Source organism: Vanacampus margaritifer, chromosome 5 (genome assembly GCF_051991255.1).
Source record: "Vanacampus margaritifer isolate UIUO_Vmar chromosome 5, RoL_Vmar_1.0, whole genome shotgun sequence".
NCBI lineage: Eukaryota > Metazoa > Chordata > Actinopteri > Syngnathiformes > Syngnathidae > Vanacampus > Vanacampus margaritifer.
Genome location: NC_135436.1, coordinates 6,349,176 through 6,367,713, shown reverse-complemented (window position 1 = coordinate 6,367,713; position 18,538 = coordinate 6,349,176).

Genomic DNA, 18,538 nt, shown 5'->3' with positions numbered 1-18,538 from the left:
CTAGCTTGAAATCCTAACCCTAATTTAAAACCCCTGTATTAAACCCTAACCCTAATGTAAAAGCCTAGTTTGAAACCCTAACCCTAATGTAAAACCCTAATTTGAAGTCCTAACCCTAATTTAAAACCCTAGTTTGAAACCCCACCCCTAATTTGAAACCCTAGTTTTAAACCCTTACCCTAATGTAAAACCCTAGTTTGAAACCTAACCCTAATGTAAAACCCTAGTTTGTAATCCTAACCCTAATGTAAAACCCTAGTTTGAAACCCAAACCCTACTTTGAAACCCTAGTTTGAAACCTTAAACCTAATGTAAAACCCTTGTTTGAAACCCTAACCCTAATGTAAAACCCTAGTTTGAAACCCTAACCCTAATTTTAAACCCCTGTATTGAACCCCTTACCCTAATATAAAACCCTTGTTTGAAACCTTAACCCTAATGTAAAACCCTAGTTTGAAAACCTAACCCTAATTTGAAACCCTAGTTTGAAACCCTAACCCTAATGTAAAACCCTAGTTTGAAACCCTAACCCTAATGTTAAACCCTAGTTTGAAACACTAACCCTAATGTTAAACCCTAGTTAGAAACCCTAACCCTAATTTGAAACCCTAGTTTGAAACCCTAACCCTAATGTAAAACCCTAGTTTGAAACCCTAACCCTAATGTTAAACCCTAGTTTGAAACACTAACCCTAATGTTAAACCCTAGTTTGAAACCCTAACCCTAATTTGAAACCCTAGTTTGAAAGCCTAACCCTAATTTGAAAAACCCTGTTTTAAACACTAACCCTAATGTAAAACCCTAATTTGAAAACCTAACCCTAATTTGAAACCCTAGTTTGAAACCCTAACCCTAATTTGAACCCCTAGTTTGAAACCCTAACCCTAATGTAAAACCTTAGTTTGAAACCCTAACCCTAGAGTAAAACCCTAGTTTGAAACCCCAACCCTAATTTTAAACCCCTGTATTGAAACCCTTACCCTAATATAAAACCCTTGTTTGAAACCTTAACCCTAATGTAAAACCCTAGTTTGAAACCCTAACCCTAATTTGAAACCCTAGTTTGAAACCCTAACCCTAATGTAAAACCCTACTTTGAAACCCTAACCCTAATTTTAAACCCCTGTTTTAAAACCCTAACCCTAATGTAAAACCCTTGTTTGAAACCCTAACCCTAATTTGAAACCCTAGTTTTAAACCCTTACCCTAATGTAAAACCCTAGTTTGAAACCTAACCCTAATGTATAACCCTAGTTTGAAACCCTAACCCTAATGTTAAACCCTAGTTTGAAACACTAACCCTAATGTTAAACCCTAGTTTGAAACCCTAACCCTAATTTGAACTTCTAGTTTGAAAGCCTAACCCTAATTTGAAAAACCCTGTTTTAAACACTAACCCTAATTTGAAACCCTGTTTGAAACCCTAACCCTAATTTGAAACCCGAATTTGAAACCCTAACCCTAATTTGAAACCCTAAACCTAATGTAAAACCCTAGTTTGAAACTCCAACCCTAATTTGAAACCCTTGTTTGAAACCTTACCCTAATTTGAAACCCTAGTTTGAAACCCTAACCCTAATTTGAAACCCTAGTTTGAAACCCTAACCCTAATGTAAAACCCTAGTTTGAAAACCTAACCCTAATATAAAACCCTTGTTTTAAACCCTTACACTAATGTAAAACCCTAGTTTGAAACCCTAACCCTAATGTAAAACCCTAGTTTGAAGTGCTAACCTTAATTTGAAACCCTAGTTTGAAACCCTAAACCTAATGTAAAACCCTAGTTTGAAACCCCAACCCTAAGTTCAAACCCTAGTTTTAAACCCTAACCTTAATGTAAAACCCTAGTTTGAAACTTTAACCCTAATGTAAAACCCTAGTTTGTAACCCTAACCCTAATTTAAAACCCTAATTTGAAAACCTAACCCTAATTTGAAACCCTAGTTTGAAACCCTAACCCTAATTTGAACCCCTAGTTTGAAACCCTAACCCTAATGTAAAACCTTAGTTTGAAACCCTAACCCTAGAGTAAAACCCTAGTTTGAAACCCCAACCCTAATTTTAAACCCCTGTATTGAAACCCTTACCCTAATATAAAACCCTTGTTTGAAACCTTAACCCTAATGTAAAACCCTAGTTTGAAACCCTAACCCTAATTTGAAACCCTAGTTTGAAACCCTAACCCTAATGTAAAACCCTAGTTTGAAACCCTAACCCTAATTTTAAACCCCTGTTTTAAAACCCTAACCCTAATGTAAAACCCTTGTTTGAAACCCTAACCCTAATGTAAAACCCTAGTTTGAAAACCTAACCCTAATTTGAAACCCTAGTTTTAAACCCTTACCCTAATATAAAACCCTAGTTTGAAACCTAACCCTAATGTATAACCCTAGTTTGAAACCCTAACCCTAATGTTAAACCCTAGTTTGAAACACTAACCCTAATGTTAAACCCTAGTTTGAAACCCTAACCCTAATTTGAACTTCTAGTTTGAAAGCCTAACCCTAATTTGAAAAACCCTGTTTTAAACACTAACCCTAATTTGAAACCCTGTTTGAAACCCTATACCTAATTTGAAACCCGAATTTGAAACCCTAACCCTAATTTGAAACCCTAAACCTAATGTAAAACCCTAGTTTGAAACTCCAACCCTAATTTGAAACCCTTGTTTGAAACCTTACCCTAATTTGAAACCCTAGTTTGAAACCCTAACCCTAATTTGAAACTCTAGTTTGAAACCCTAACCCTAATGTAAAACCCTAGTTTGAAAACCTAACCCTAATATAAAACCCTTGTTTTAAACCCTTACACTAATGTAAAACCCTAGTTTGAAACCCTAACCCTAATGTAAAACCCTAGTTTGAAGTGCTAACCTTAATTTGAAACCCTAGTTTGAAACCCTAAACCTAATGTAAAACCCTAGTTTGAAACCCCAACCCTAATTTCAAACCCTAGTTTTAAACCCTAACCTTAATGTAAAACCCTAGTTTGAAACTTTAACCCTAATGTAAAACCCTAGTTTGTAACCCTAACCCTAATTTAAAACCCCTGTTTTAAAACCTAACCCTAATGTAAAACCCTAGTTTGAAACACTAACCCTAATGTAAAACCCTAGTTTGAAGTCCTAACCCTAATTTGAAACCCTAGTTTTAAACACTTACCCTAATGTAAAACCCTAGTTTGTAACCCTAACCCTAATGTAAAACCCTAGTTTGAAACCCAAACCCTAATTTGAAACCTTAGTTTGAAACCCTAACCCTAATGTAAAACCCTAGTTTGAAACCCTAACCCTAATTTTAAACCCCTGTTTTAAAACCCTAACCCTAATGTAAAACCCTTGTTTGAAACCCTAACCCTAATGTAAAACCCTAGTTTGAAAACCTAACCCTAATTTGAAACCCTAGTTTGAAACCCTAACCCTAATTTGAAACCCTAGTTTGAAAACCTAACCCTAAATTGAAACCCTAAATTGAAACCCTAACCCTAATTTGAAACCCTAGTTTGAAACCCTAACCCTAATGTAAAACCCTAGTTTGAAACCCTAACCCTAATTTAAAACCCCTGTATTAAACCCTAACCCTAATGTAAAAGCCTAGTTTGAAACCCTAACCCTAATGTAAAACCCTAGTTTGAAGTCCTAACCCTAATTTAAAAGCCTAGTTTGAAACCCTAAACCCTAATGTTAAACCCTAGTTTGAAACCCTAACCCTAATTTGAAACCCTAGTTTGAAACAATAACCCTAATTTGAAACCCTAGTTTGAAACCCTAACCCTAATGTAAAACCCTAGTTTGAAATTCTAACCCTAATAGAAAACCCCTGTTTTAAACCCTTACACTAATGTAAAACCCTATTTTGAAACCCTAACCCTAATGTAAAACCCTAGTTTGAAGTCCTAACCCTTATTTGAAACCCTAGTTTGAAACCCTAAACCTAATGTAAAACCCTAGTTTGAAACCCCAACCCTAATTTCAAACCCTAGTTTTAAACCCTAACCTTAATGTAAAACCCTAGTTTGAAACTTTAACCCTAACGTAAAACCCTAGTTTGTAACCCTAACCCTAATTTAAAACCCCTGTTTTAAAACCTAACCCTAATGTAAAACCCTAGTTTGAAACACTAACCCTAATGTAAAACCCTAGTTTGAAGTCCTAACCCTAATTTGAAACCCTAGTTTGAAACCCTAAACCTAATGTAAAACCCTAGTTTGAAACCCCAACCTAATTTGAAGCCCTAGTTTTAAACACTTACCCTAATGTAAAACCCTAGTTTGAAACCCTAACCCTAATTTAAAACCCCTGTATTAAACCCTAATGCTAATGTAAAAGCCTAGTTTGAAACCCTAACCCTAATGTAAAACCCTAGTTTGAAACCCTAACCCTAATTTTAACCCCCTGTTTTAAAACCCTAACCCTAATGTAAAACCCTTGTTTGAAACCCTAACCCTAATGTAAAACCCTAGTTTAGAAAACCTAACCCTAATTTGAAACCCTAGTTTGAAACCCTAACCCTAATTTGAAACCCTAACCCTAATGTAAAACCCTAGTTTGAAACGCTAACCATAATTTAAAACCCCTGTATTAAACCCTAACCCTAATGTAAAAGCCTAGTTTGAAACCCTAACCCTAATGTAAAACCCTAGTTTGAAGTCCTAACCCTAATTTAAAAGCCTAGTTTGAAACCCTAAACCTAATGTTAAACCCTAGTTTGAAACCCTAACCCTAATTTGAAACCCTAGTTTGAAACCCTAACCCTAATGTAAAACCCTAGTTTGTAACCCTAACCCTAATGTAAAACCCTAGTTTGAAACCCTAACCCTAATGTTAAACCCTAGTTTGAAACACTAACCCTAATGTTAAACCCTAGTTTGAAACCCTAACCCTAATTTGAAACTCTAGTTTGAAAGCCTAACCCTAATTTGAAAAACCCTGTTTTAAACACTAATTCTAATGTAAAACCCTAATTTGAAAACCTAACCCTAATTTGAAACTCTAGTTTGAAAGCCTAACCCTAATTTGAAAAACCCTGTTTTAAACACTAATTCTAATGTAAAACCCTAGTTTGAAACACTAACCCTAATGTAAAACCCTAGTTTGAAGTCCTAACCCTAATTTGAAACCCTAGTTTTAAACACTTACACTAATGTAAAACCCTAGTTTGTAACCCTAACCCTAATGTAAAACCCTAGTTTGAAACCCAAACCCTAATTTGAAACCCTAGTTTGAAACCCTAACCCTAATGTAAAACCCTAGTTTGAAACCCTAACCCTAATTTTAAACCCCTGTTTTAAAACCCTAACCCTAATGTAAAACCCTTGTTTGAAACCCTAACCCTAATGTAAAACCCTAGTTTGAAAACCTAACCCTAATTTGAAACCCTAGTTTGAAACCCTAACCCTAATTTGAAACCCTAGTTTGAAAACCTAACCCTAAATTGAAACCCTAAATTGAAACCCTAACCCTAATTTGAAACCCTAGTTTGAAACCCTAACCCTAATGTAAAACCCTAGTTTGAAACCCTAACCCTAATTTAAAACCCCTGTATTAAACCCTAACCCTAATGTAAAAGCCTAGTTTGAAACCCTAACCCTAATGTAAAACCCTAGTTTGAAGTCCTAACCCTAATTTAAAAGCCTAGTTTGAAACCCTAAACCCTAATGTTAAACCCTAGTTTGAAACCCTAACCCTAATTTGAAACCCTAGTTTGAAACAATAACCCTAATTTGAAACCCTAGTTTGAAACCCTAACCCTAATGTAAAACCCTAGTTTGAAATTCTAACCCTAATATAAAACCCCTGTTTTAAACCCTTACACTAATGTAAAACCCTATTTTGAAACCCTAACCCTAATGTAAAACCCTAGTTTGAAGTCCTAACCCTTATTTGAAACCCTAGTTTGAAACCCTAAACCTAATGTAAAACCCTAGTTTGAAACCCCAACCCTAATTTCAAACCCTAGTTTTAAACCCTAACCTTAATGTAAAACCCTAGTTTGAAACTTTAACCCTAACGTAAAACCCTAGTTTGTAACCCTAACCCTAATTTAAAACCCCTGTTTTAAAACCTAACCCTAATGTAAAACCCTAGTTTGAAACACTAACCCTAATGTAAAACCCTAGTTTGAAGTCCTAACCCTAATTTGAAACCCTAGTTTGAAACCCTAAACCTAATGTAAAACCCTAGTTTGAAACCCCAACCTAATTTGAAGCCCTAGTTTTAAACACTTACCCTAATGTAAAACCCTAGTTTGAAACCCTAACCCTAATTTAAAACCCCTGTATTAAACCCTAATGCTAATGTAAAAGCCTAGTTTGAAACCCTAACCCTAATGTAAAACCCTAGTTTGAAATCCTAACCCTAATTTTAACCCCCTGTTTTAAAACCCTAACCCTAATGTAAAACCCTTGTTTGAAACCCTAACCCTAATGTAAAACCCTAGTTTAGAAAACCTAACCCTAATTTGAAACCCTAGTTTGAAACCCTAACCCTAATTTGAAACCCTAACCCTAATGTAAAACCCTAGTTTGAAACCCTAACCATAATTTAAAACCCCTGTATTAAACCCTAACCCTAATGTAAAAGCCTAGTTTGAAACCCTAACCCTAATGTAAAACCCTAGTTTGAAGTCCTAACCCTAATTTAAAAGCCTAGTTTGAAACCCTAAACCTAATGTTAAACCCTAGTTTGAAACCCTAACCCTAATTTGAAACCCTAGTTTGAAACCCTAACCCTAATGTAAAACCCTAGTTTGTAACCCTAACCCTAATGTAAAACCCTAGTTTGAAACCCTAACCCTAATGTTAAACCCTAGTTTGAAACACTAACCCTAATGTTAAACCCTAGTTTGAAACCCTAACCCTAATTTGAAACTCTAGTTTGAAAGCCTAACCCTAATTTGAAAAACCCTGTTTTAAACACTAATTCTAATGTAAAACCCTAATTTGAAAACCTAACCCTAATTTGAAATCCTAGTTTGAAACCCTAAACCTAATGTAAAACCTTAGTTTGAAACCCTAACCCTAATTTGAATCCCTGTTTGAAACCCTAACCCTAATTTGAAACCCGAATTTGAAACCCCAACCCTAATTTGAAACCCTAAACCTATTGTAAAACCTTAGTTTGAAACTCCAACCCTAATTTGAAACCCTTGTTTGAAACCTTACCCTAATTTGAAACCCTAGTTTGAAACCCTAACCCTAATTTGAAACCCTAGTTTGAAACCCTAACCGTAATGTAAAACCCTAGTTTGAAACCCTAACCCTAATTTAAAACCCCTGTATTAAACCCTAACCCTAATGTAAAAGCCTAGTTTGAAACCCTAACCCTAATACAAAACCCTAGTTTGAAGTCCTAACCCTAATTTAAAAGCCTAGTTTGAAACCCTAAACCTAATGTAAATCCCTAGTTTGAAACCCCAACCCTAATTTGAAACCCTAGTTTTAAACCCTTACCCTAATGTAAAACCCTACTTTGAAACCAAACCCTAATGAAAAACCCTAGTTTGTAATCCTAACCCTAATGTAAAACCCTAGTTTGAAACCCAAACCCTAATGTAAAACCCTTGTTTGAAACCTTAACCCTAATGTAAAACCCTAGTGTGAAACCCTAACCCTAATTTTAAACCTCTGTATTGAAACCCTTACCCTAATATAAAACCCTTGTTTGAAACCTTAACCCTAATGTAAAACCCTAGTTTGAAACCCCAACCATAATTTGAAACCCTAGTTTTAAACCCTTACCCTAATGTAAAACCCTAGTTTGAAACCTAACCCTAATGTAAAACCCTAGTTTGTAATCCTAACCCTAATGTAAAACCCTAGTTTGAAACCCAAACCCTACTTTGAAACCCTAGTTTGAAACCCTAACCCTAATGTAAAACCCTAGTTTGAAACCCTAACCCTAATTTTAAACCCATGTATTGAAACCCTTACCCTAATATAAAACCCTAGTTTGAAACCCTAACCCTAATGTAAAACCCTAGTTTGAAGTCCTAACCCTAATTTAAAAGCCTAGTTTGAAACCCTAAACCTAATGTTAAACCCTAGTTTGAAACCCTAACCCTAATTTGAAACCCTAGTTTGAAACAATAACCCTAATTTGAAACCCTAGTTTGAAACCCTAACCCTAATGTAAAACCCTAGTTTGAAAACCTAACCCTAATATAAAACCCCTGTTTTAAACCCTTACACCAATGTAAAACCCTATTTTGAAACCCTAACCCTAGTGTAAAACCCTAGTTTGAAGTCCTAACCCTAATTTGAAACCCTAGTTTGAAACCCTAAACCTAATGTAAAACCCTAGTTTGAAACCCCAACCCTAATTTCAAACCCTAGTTTTAAACCCTAACCTTAATGTAAAACCCTAGTTTGAAACTTTAACCCTAATGTAAAACCCTAGTTTGTAACCCTAACCCTAATTTAAAACCCCTGTTTTAAAACCTAACCCTAATGTAAAACCCTAGTTTGTAACCCTAACCCTAATTTGAAACCCTAGTTTGAAACCCTAACCCTAATTTTAAACCCCTGTATTGAACCCCTTACCCTAATATAAAACCCTTGTTTGAAACCTTAACCTTAATGTAAAACCCTAGTTTGAAAACCTAACCCTAATTTGAAACCCTAGTTTGAAACCCTAACCCTAATGTAAAACCCTAGTTTGAAACCCTAACCCTAATGTTAAACCCTAGTTTGAAACACTAACCCTAATGTTAAACCCTAGTTTGAAACCCTAACCCTAATTTGAAACCCTAGTTTGAAACCCTAACCCTAATGTAAAACCCTAGTTTGAAACCCTAACCCTAATGTAAAACCCTAGTTTGTAACCCTAACCCTAATGTAAAACCCTAGTTTGAAACCCTAACCCTAATGTTAAACCCTAGTTTGAAACCCTAACCCTAATTTGAAACCCTAGTTTGAAAGCCTAACCCTAATTTGAAAAACCCTGTTTTAAACACTAACCCTAATGTAAAACCCTAATTTGAAAACCTAACCCTAATTTGAAACCCTAGTTTGAAACCCTAACCCTAATTTGAACCCCTAGTTTGAAACCCTAGCCCTAATGTAAAACCTTAGTTTGAAACCCTAACCCTAATTTGAAACCCTGTTTGAAACCCTAACCCTAATGTAAAACCCTAGTTTGAAGTCCTAACCCTAATTTAAAAGCCCAGTTTGAAACCCTAAACCTAATGTAAAACCCTAGTTTGAAACCTCAACCCTAATTTTAAACCCTAGTTTTAAACCCTTACCCTAATGTAAAACCCTTGTTTGAAACCCTAACCCTAGAGTAAAACCCTAGTTTGAAACCCCAACCCTAATTTTAAACCCCTGTATTGAAACCCTTACCCTAATATAAAACCCTTGTTTGAAACCTTAACCCTAATGTAAAACCCTAGTTTGAAACCCTAACCCTAATTTGAAACCCTAGTTTGAAACCCTAACCCTAATGTAAAACCCTAGTTTGAAACCCTAACCCTAATTTTAAACCCCTGTTTTAAAACCCTAACCCTAATGTAAAACCCTTGTTTGAAACCCTAACCCTAATGTAAAACCCTAGTTTGAAAACCTAACCCTAATTTGAAACCCTAGTTTTAAACCCTTACCCTAATGTAAAACCCTAGTTTGAAACCTAACCCTAATGTATAACCCTAGTTTGAAACCCTAACCCTAATGTTAAACCCTAGTTTGAAACACTAACCCTAATGTTAAACCCTAGTTTGAAACCCTAACCCTAATTTGAACTTCTAGTTTGAAAGCCTAACCCTAATTTGAAAAACCCTGTTTTAAACACTAACCCTAATTTGAAACCGTTTGAAACCCTAAACCTAATGTATAACCCTAGTTTGAAACTCCAACCCTAATTTGAAACCCTTGTTTGAAACCTTACCCTAATTTGAAACCCTAGTTTGAAACCCTAACCCTAATTTGAAACCCTAGTTTGAAACCCTAACCCTAATGTAAAACCCTAGTTTGAAAACCTAACCCTAATATAAAACCCTTGTTTTAAACCCTTACACTAATGTAAAACCCTAGTTTGAAACCCTAACCCTAATGTAAAACCCTAGTTTGAAGTGCTAACCTTAATTTGAAACACTAGTTTTAAACCCTAACCTTAATGTAAAACCCTAGTTTGAAACTTTAACCCTAATGTAAAACCCTAGTTTGTAACCCTAACCCTAATTTAAAACCCCTGTTTTAAAACCTAACCCTAATGTAAAACCCTAGTTTGTAACCCTAACCCTAATTTGAAACCCTAGTTTGAAACCCTAACCCTAATTTTAAACCCCTGTATTGAACCCCTTACCCTAATATAAAACCCTTGTTTGAAACCTTAACCTTAATGTAAAACCCTAGTTTGAAAACCTAACCCTAATTTGAAACCCTAGTTTGAAACCCTAACCCTAATGTAAAACCCTAGTTTGAAACCCTAACCCTAATGTTAAACCCTAGTTTGAAACACTAACCCTAATGTTAAACCCTAGTTTGAAACCCTAACCCTAATTTGAAACCCTAGTTTGAAACCCTAACCCTAATGTAAAACCCTAGTTTGAAACCCTAACCCTAATGTAAAACCCTAGTTTGTAACCCTAACCCTAATGTAAAACCCTAGTTTGAAACCCTAACCCTAATGTTAAACCCTAGTTTGAAACCCTAACCCTAATTTGAAACCCTAGTTTGAAAGCCTAACCCTAATTTGAAAAACCCTGTTTTAAACACTAACCCTAATGTAAAACCCTAATTTGAAAACCTAACCCTAATTTGAAACCCTAGTTTGAAACCCTAACCCTAATTTGAACCCCTAGTTTGAAACCCTAGCCCTAATGTAAAACCTTAGTTTGAAACCCTAACCCTAATTTGAAACCCTGTTTGAAACCCTAACCCTAATGTAAAACCCTAGTTTGAAGTCCTAACCCTAATTTAAAAGCCCAGTTTGAAACCCTAAACCTAATGTAAAACCCTAGTTTGAAACCTCAACCCTAATTTTAAACCCTAGTTTTAAACCCTTACCCTAATGTAAAACCCTTGTTTGAAACCCTAACCCTAGAGTAAAACCCTAGTTTGAAACCCCAACCCTAATTTTAAACCCCTGTATTGAAACCCTTACCCTAATATAAAACCCTTGTTTGAAACCTTAACCCTAATGTAAAACCCTTGTTTGAAACCCTAACCCTAATTTGAAACCCTAGTTTGAAACCCTAACCCTAATGTAAAACCCTAGTTTGAAACCCTAACCCTAATTTTAAACCCCTGTTTTAAAACCCTAACCCTAATGTAAAACCCTTGTTTGAAACCCTAACCCTAATGTAAAACCCTAGTTTGAAAACCTAACCCTAATTTGAAACCCTAGTTTTAAACCCTTACCCTAATGTAAAACCCTAGTTTGAAACCTAACCCTAATGTATAACCCTAGTTTGAAACCCTAACCCTAATGTTAAACCCTAATTTGAAAAACCCTGTTTTAAACACTAACCCTAATGTAAAACCCTAATTTGAAAACCTAACCCTAATTTGAAACCCTAGTTTGAAACCCTAACCCTAATTTGAACCCCTAGTTTGAAACCCTAGCCCTAATGTAAAACCTTAGTTTGAAACCCTAACCCTAATTTGAAACCCTGTTTGAAACCCTAACCCTAATGTAAAACCCTAGTTTGAAGTCCTAACCCTAATTTAAAAGCCCAGTTTGAAACCCTAAACCTAATGTAAAACCCTAGTTTGAAACCTCAACCCTAATTTTAAACCCTAGTTTTAAACCCTTACCCTAATGTAAAACCCTTGTTTGAAACCCTAACCCTAGAGTAAAACCCTAGTTTGAAACCCCAACCCTAATTTTAAACCCCTGTATTGAAACCCTTACCCTAATATAAAACCCTTGTTTGAAACCTTAACCCTAATGTAAAACCCTAGTTTGAAACCCTAACCCTAATTTGAAACCCTAGTTTGAAACCCTAACCCTAATGTAAAACCCTAGTTTGAAACCCTAACCCTAATTTTAAACCCCTGTTTTAAAACCCTAACCCTAATGTAAAACCCTTGTTTGAAACCCTAACCCTAATGTAAAACCCTAGTTTGAAAACCTAACCCTAATTTGAAACCCTAGTTTTAAACCCTTACCCTAATGTAAAACCCTAGTTTGAAACCTAACCCTAATGTATAACCCTAGTTTGAAACCCTAACCCTAATGTTAAACCCTAGTTTGAAACACTAACCCTAATGTTAAACCCTAGTTTGAAACCCTAACCCTAATTTGAACTTCTAGTTTGAAAGCCTAACCCTAATTTGAAAAACCCTGTTTTAAACACTAACCCTAATTTGAAACCGTTTGAAACCCTAAACCTAATGTATAACCCTAGTTTGAAACTCCAACCCTAATTTGAAACCCTTGTTTGAAACCTTACCCTAATTTGAAACCCTAGTTTGAAACCCTAACCCTAATTTGAAACCCTAGTTTGAAACCCTAACCCTAATGTAAAACCCTAGTTTGAAAACCTAACCCTAATATAAAACCCTTGTTTTAAACCCTTACACTAATGTAAAACCCTAGTTTGAAACCCTAACCCTAATGTAAAACCCTAGTTTGAAGTGCTAACCTTAATTTGAAACACTAGTTTTAAACCCTAACCTTAATGTAAAACCCTAGTTTGAAACTTTAACCCTAATGTAAAACCCTAGTTTGTAACCCTAACCCTAATTTAAAACCCCTGTTTTAAAACCTAACCCTAATGTAAAACCCTAGTTTGTAACCCTAACCCTAATTTGAAACCCTAGTTTGAAACCCTAACCCTAATTTTAAACCCCTGTATTGAACCCCTTACCCTAATATAAAACCCTTGTTTGAAACCTTAACCTTAATGTAAAACCCTAGTTTGAAAACCTAACCCTAATTTGAAACCCTAGTTTGAAACCCTAACCCTAATGTAAAACCCTAGTTTGAAACCCTAACCCTAATGTTAAACCCTAGTTTGAAACACTAACCCTAATGTTAAACCCTAGTTTGAAACCCTAACCCTAATTTGAAACCCTAGTTTGAAACCCTAACCCTAATGTAAAACCCTAGTTTGAAACCCTAACCCTAATGTAAAACCCTAGTTTGTAACCCTAACCCTAATGTAAAACCCTAGTTTGAAACCCTAACCCTAATGTTAAACCCTAGTTTGAAACCCTAACCCTAATTTGAAACCCTAGTTTGAAAGCCTAACCCTAATTTGAAAAACCCTGTTTTAAACACTAACCCTAATGTAAAACCCTAATTTGAAAACCTAACCCTAATTTGAAACCCTAGTTTGAAACCCTAACCCTAATTTGAACCCCTAGTTTGAAACCCTAGCCCTAATGTAAAACCTTAGTTTGAAACCCTAACCCTAATTTGAAACCCTGTTTGAAACCCTAACCCTAATGTAAAACCCTAGTTTGAAGTCCTAACCCTAATTTAAAAGCCCAGTTTGAAACCCTAAACCTAATGTAAAACCCTAGTTTGAAACCTCAACCCTAATTTTAAACCCTAGTTTTAAACCCTTACCCTAATGTAAAACCCTTGTTTGAAACCCTAACCCTAGAGTAAAACCCTAGTTTGAAACCCCAACCCTAATTTTAAACCCCTGTATTGAAACCCTTACCCTAATATAAAACCCTTGTTTGAAACCTTAACCCTAATGTAAAACCCTTGTTTGAAACCCTAACCCTAATTTGAAACCCTAGTTTGAAACCCTAACCCTAATGTAAAACCCTAGTTTGAAACCCTAACCCTAATTTTAAACCCCTGTTTTAAAACCCTAACCCTAATGTAAAACCCTTGTTTGAAACCCTAACCCTAATGTAAAACCCTAGTTTGAAAACCTAACCCTAATTTGAAACCCTAGTTTTAAACCCTTACCCTAATGTAAAACCCTAGTTTGAAACCTAACCCTAATGTATAACCCTAGTTTGAAACCCTAACCCTAATGTTAAACCCTAGTTTGAAACACTAACCCTAATGTTAAACCCTAGTTTGAAACCCTAACCCTAATTTGAACTTCTAGTTTGAAAGCCTAACCCTAATTTGAAAAACCCTGTTTTAAACACTAACCCTAATTTGAAACCGTTTGAAACCCTAAACCTAATGTATAACCCTAGTTTGAAACTCCAACCCTAATTTGAAACCCTTGTTTGAAACCTTACCCTAATTTGAAACCCTAGTTTGAAACCCTAACCCTAATTTGAAACCCTAGTTTGAAACCCTAACCCTAATGTAAAACCCTAGTTTGAAAACCTAACCCTAATATAAAACCCTTGTTTTAAACCCTTACACTAATGTAAAACCCTAGTTTGAAACCCTAACCCTAATGTAAAACCCTAGTTTGAAGTGCTAACCTTAATTTGAAACACTAGTTTGAAACCCTAAACCTAATGTAAAACCCTAGTTTGAAACCCCAACCCTAATTTCAAACCCTAGTTTTAAACCCTAACCTTAATGTAAAACCCTAGTTTGAAACTTTAACCCTAATGTAAAACCCTAGTTTGTAACCCAAACCCTAATTTAAAACCCCTGTTTTAAAACCTAACCCTAATGTAAAACCCTAGTTTGAAACACTAACCCTAATGTAAAACCCTAGTTTGAAGTCCTAACCCTAATTTGAAACCCTAGTTTTAAACACTTACCCTAATGTAAAACCCTAGTTTGTAACCCTAACCCTAATGTAAAACCCTAGTTTGAAACCCAAACCCTAATTTGAAACCCTAGTTTGAAACCCTAACCCTAATGTAAAACCCTAGTTTGAAACCCTAACCCTAATTTTAAACCCCTGTTTTAAAACCCTAACCCTAATGTAAAACCCTTGTTTGAAACCCTAACCCTAATGTAAAACCCTAGTTTGAAAACCAAACCCTAATTTGAAACCCTAGTTTGAAACCCTAACCCTAATTTGAAACCCTAGTTTGAAAACCTAACCCTAATTTGAAACCCTAAATTGAAACCCTAACCCTAATTTGAAACCCTAACCCTAATGTAAAACCCTAGTTTGAAACCCTTACCCTAATTTAAAACCCCTGTATTAAACCCTAACCCTAATGTAAAAGCCTAGTTTGAAACCCTAACCCTAATGTAAAACCCTAGTTTGAAGTCCTAACCCTAATTTAAAAGCCTAGTTTGAAACCCTAAACCTAATGTTAAACCCTAGTTTGAAACCCTAACCCTAATTTGAAACCCTAGTTTGAAACAATAACCCTAATTTGAAACCCTAGTTTGAAACCCTAAACCTAATGTAAAACCCTAGTTTGAAACCCCAACCTAATTTGAAGCCCTAGTTTTAAACACTTACCCTAATGTAAAACCCTAGTTTGAAACCCTAACCCTAATTTAAAACCCCTGTATTAAACCCTAATGCTAATGTAAAAGCCTAGTTTGAAACCCTAACCCTAATGTAAAACCCTAGTTTGAAACCCTAACCCTAATTTTAACCCCGTTTTAAAACCCTAACCCTAATGTAAAACCCTTGTTTGAAACCCTAACCCTAATGTAAAACCCTAGTTTGAAAACCTAACCCTAATTTGAAACCCTAGTTTGAAACCCTAACCCTAATTTGAAACCCTAACCCTAATGTAAAACCCTAGTTTGAAACCCTAACCATAATTTAAAACCCCTGTATTAAACCCTAACCCTAATGTAAAAGCCTAGTTTGAAACCCTAACCCTAATGTAAAACCCTAGTTTGAAGTCCTAACCCTAATTTAAAAGCCTAGTTTGAAACCCTAAACCTAATGTTAAACCCTAGTTTGAAACCCTAACCCTAATTTGAAACCCTAGTTTGAAACCCTAACCCTAATGTAAAACCCTAGTTTGTAACCCTAACCCTAATGTAAAACCCTAGTTTGAAACCCTAACCCTAATGTTAAACCCTAGTTTGAAACACTAACCCTAATGTTAAACCCTAGTTTGAAACCCTAACCCTAATTTGAAACTCTAGTTTGAAAGCCTAACCCTAATTTGAAAAACCCTGTTTTAAACACTAATTCTAATGTAAAACCCTAATTTGAAAACCTAACCCTAATTTGAAATCCTAGTTTGAAACCCTAAACCTAATGTAAAACCTTAGTTTGAAACCCTAACCCTAATTTGAAACCCTGTTTGAAACCCTAACCCTAATTTGAAACCCTAGTTTGAAACCCTAACCCTAATTTGAAACCCTAGTTTGAAACCCTAACCCTAATTTAAAACCCCTGTATTAAACCCTAACCCTAATGTAAAAGCCTAGTTTGAAACCCTAACCCTAATACAAAACCCTAGTTTGAAGTCCTAACCCTAATTTAAAAGCCTAGTTTGAAACCCTAAACCTAATGTAAATCCCTAGTTTGAATCCCCAACCCTAATTTGAAACCCTAGTTTTAAACCCTTACCCTAATGTAAAACCCTAGTTTGAAACCTAACCCTAATGAAAAACCCTAGTTTGTAATCCTAACCCTAATGTAAAACCCTAGTTTGAAACCCAAACCCTAATGTAAAACCCTTGTTTGAAACCTTAACCCTAATGTAAAACCCTAGTGTGAAACCCTAACCCTAATTTTAAACCTCTGTATTGAAACCCTTACCCTAATATAAAACCCTTGTTTGAAACCTTAACCCTAATGTAAAACCCTAGTTTGAAACCCCAACCATAATTTGAAACCCTAGTTTTAAACCCTTACCCTAATGTAAAACCCTAGTTTGAAACCTAACCCTAATGTAAAACCCTAGTTTGTAATCCTAACCCTAATGTAAAACCCTAGTTTGAAACCCAAACCCTACTTTGAAACCCTAGTTTGAAACCCTAACCCTAATGTAAAACCCTAGTTTGAAACCCTAACCCTAATTTTAAACCCATGTATTGAAACCCTTACCCTAATATAAAACCCTAGTTTGAAACCCTAACCCTAATGTAAAACCCTAGTTTGAAGTCCTAACCCTAATTTAAAAGCCTAGTTTGAAACCCTAAACCTAATGTTAAACCCTAGTTTGAAACCCTAACCCTAATTTGAAACCCTAGTTTGAAACAATAACCCTAATTTGAAACCCTAGTTTGAAACCCTAACCCTAATGTAAAACCCTAGTTTGAAAACCTAACCCTAATATAAAACCCCTGTTTTAAACCCTTACACCAATGTAAAACCCTATTTTGAAACCCTAACCCTAGTGTAAAACCCTAGTTTGAAGTCCTAACCCTAATTTGAAACCCTAGTTTGAAACCCTAAACCTAATGTAAAACCCTAGTTTGAAACCCCAACCCTAATTTCAAACCCTAGTTTTAAACCCTAACCTTAATGTAAAACCCTAGTTTGAAACTTTAACCCTAATGTAAAACCCTAGTTTGTAACCCTAACCCTAATTTAAAACCCCTGTTTTAAAACCTAACCCTAATGTAAAACCCTAGTTTGTAACCCTAACCCTAATTTGAAACCCTAGTTTGAAACCCTAACCCTAATTTTAAACCCCTGTATTGAACCCCTTACCCTAATATAAAACCCTTGTTTGAAACCTTAACCCTAATGTAAAACCCTAGTTTGAAAACCTAACCCTAATTTGAAACCCTAGTTTGAAACCCTAACCCTAATGTAAAACCCTAGTTTGAAACCCTAACCCTAATGTTAAACCCTAGTTTGAAACACTAACCCTAATGTTAAACCCTAGTTTGAAACCCTAACCCTAATTTGAAACCCTAGTTTGAAAGCCTAACCCTAATTTGAAAAACCCTGTTTTAAACACTAACCCTAATGTAAAACCCTAATTTGAAAACCTAACCCTAATTTGAAACCCTAGTTTGAAACCCTAACCCTAATTTGAACCCCTAGTTTGAAACCCTAGCCCTAATGTAAAACCTTAGTTTGAAACCCTAACCCTAATTTGAAACCCTGTTTGAAACCCTAACCCTAATGTAAAACCCTAGTTTGAAGTCCTAACCCTAATTTAAAAGCCCAGTTTGAAACCCTAAACCTAATGTAAAACCCTAGTTTGAAACCTCAACCCTAATTTTAAACCCTAGTTTTAAACCCTTACCCTAATGTAAAACCCTTGTTTGAAACCCTAACCCTAGAGTAAAACCCTAGTTTGAAACCCCAACCCTAATTTTAAACCCCTGTATTGAAACCCTTACCCTAATATAAAACCCTTGTTTGAAACCTTAACCCTAATGTAAAACCCTAGTTTGAAACCCTAACCCTAATTTGAAACCCTAGTTTGAAACCCTAACCCTAATGTAAAACCCTAGTTTGAAACCCTAACCCTAATTTTAAACCCCTGTTTTAAAACCCTAACCCTAATGTAAAACCCTTGTTTGAAACCCTAACCCTAATGTAAAACCCTAGTTTGAAAACCTAACCCTAATTTGAAACCCTAGTTTTAAACCCTTACCCTAATGTAAAACCCTAGTTTGAAACCTAACCCTAATGTATAACCCTAGTTTGAAACCCTAACCCTAATGTTAAACCCTAGTTTGAAACACTAACCCTAATGTTAAACCCTAGTTTGAAACCCTAACCCTAATTTGAACTTCTATTTTGAAAGCCTAACCCTAATTTGAAAAACCCTGTTTTAAACACTA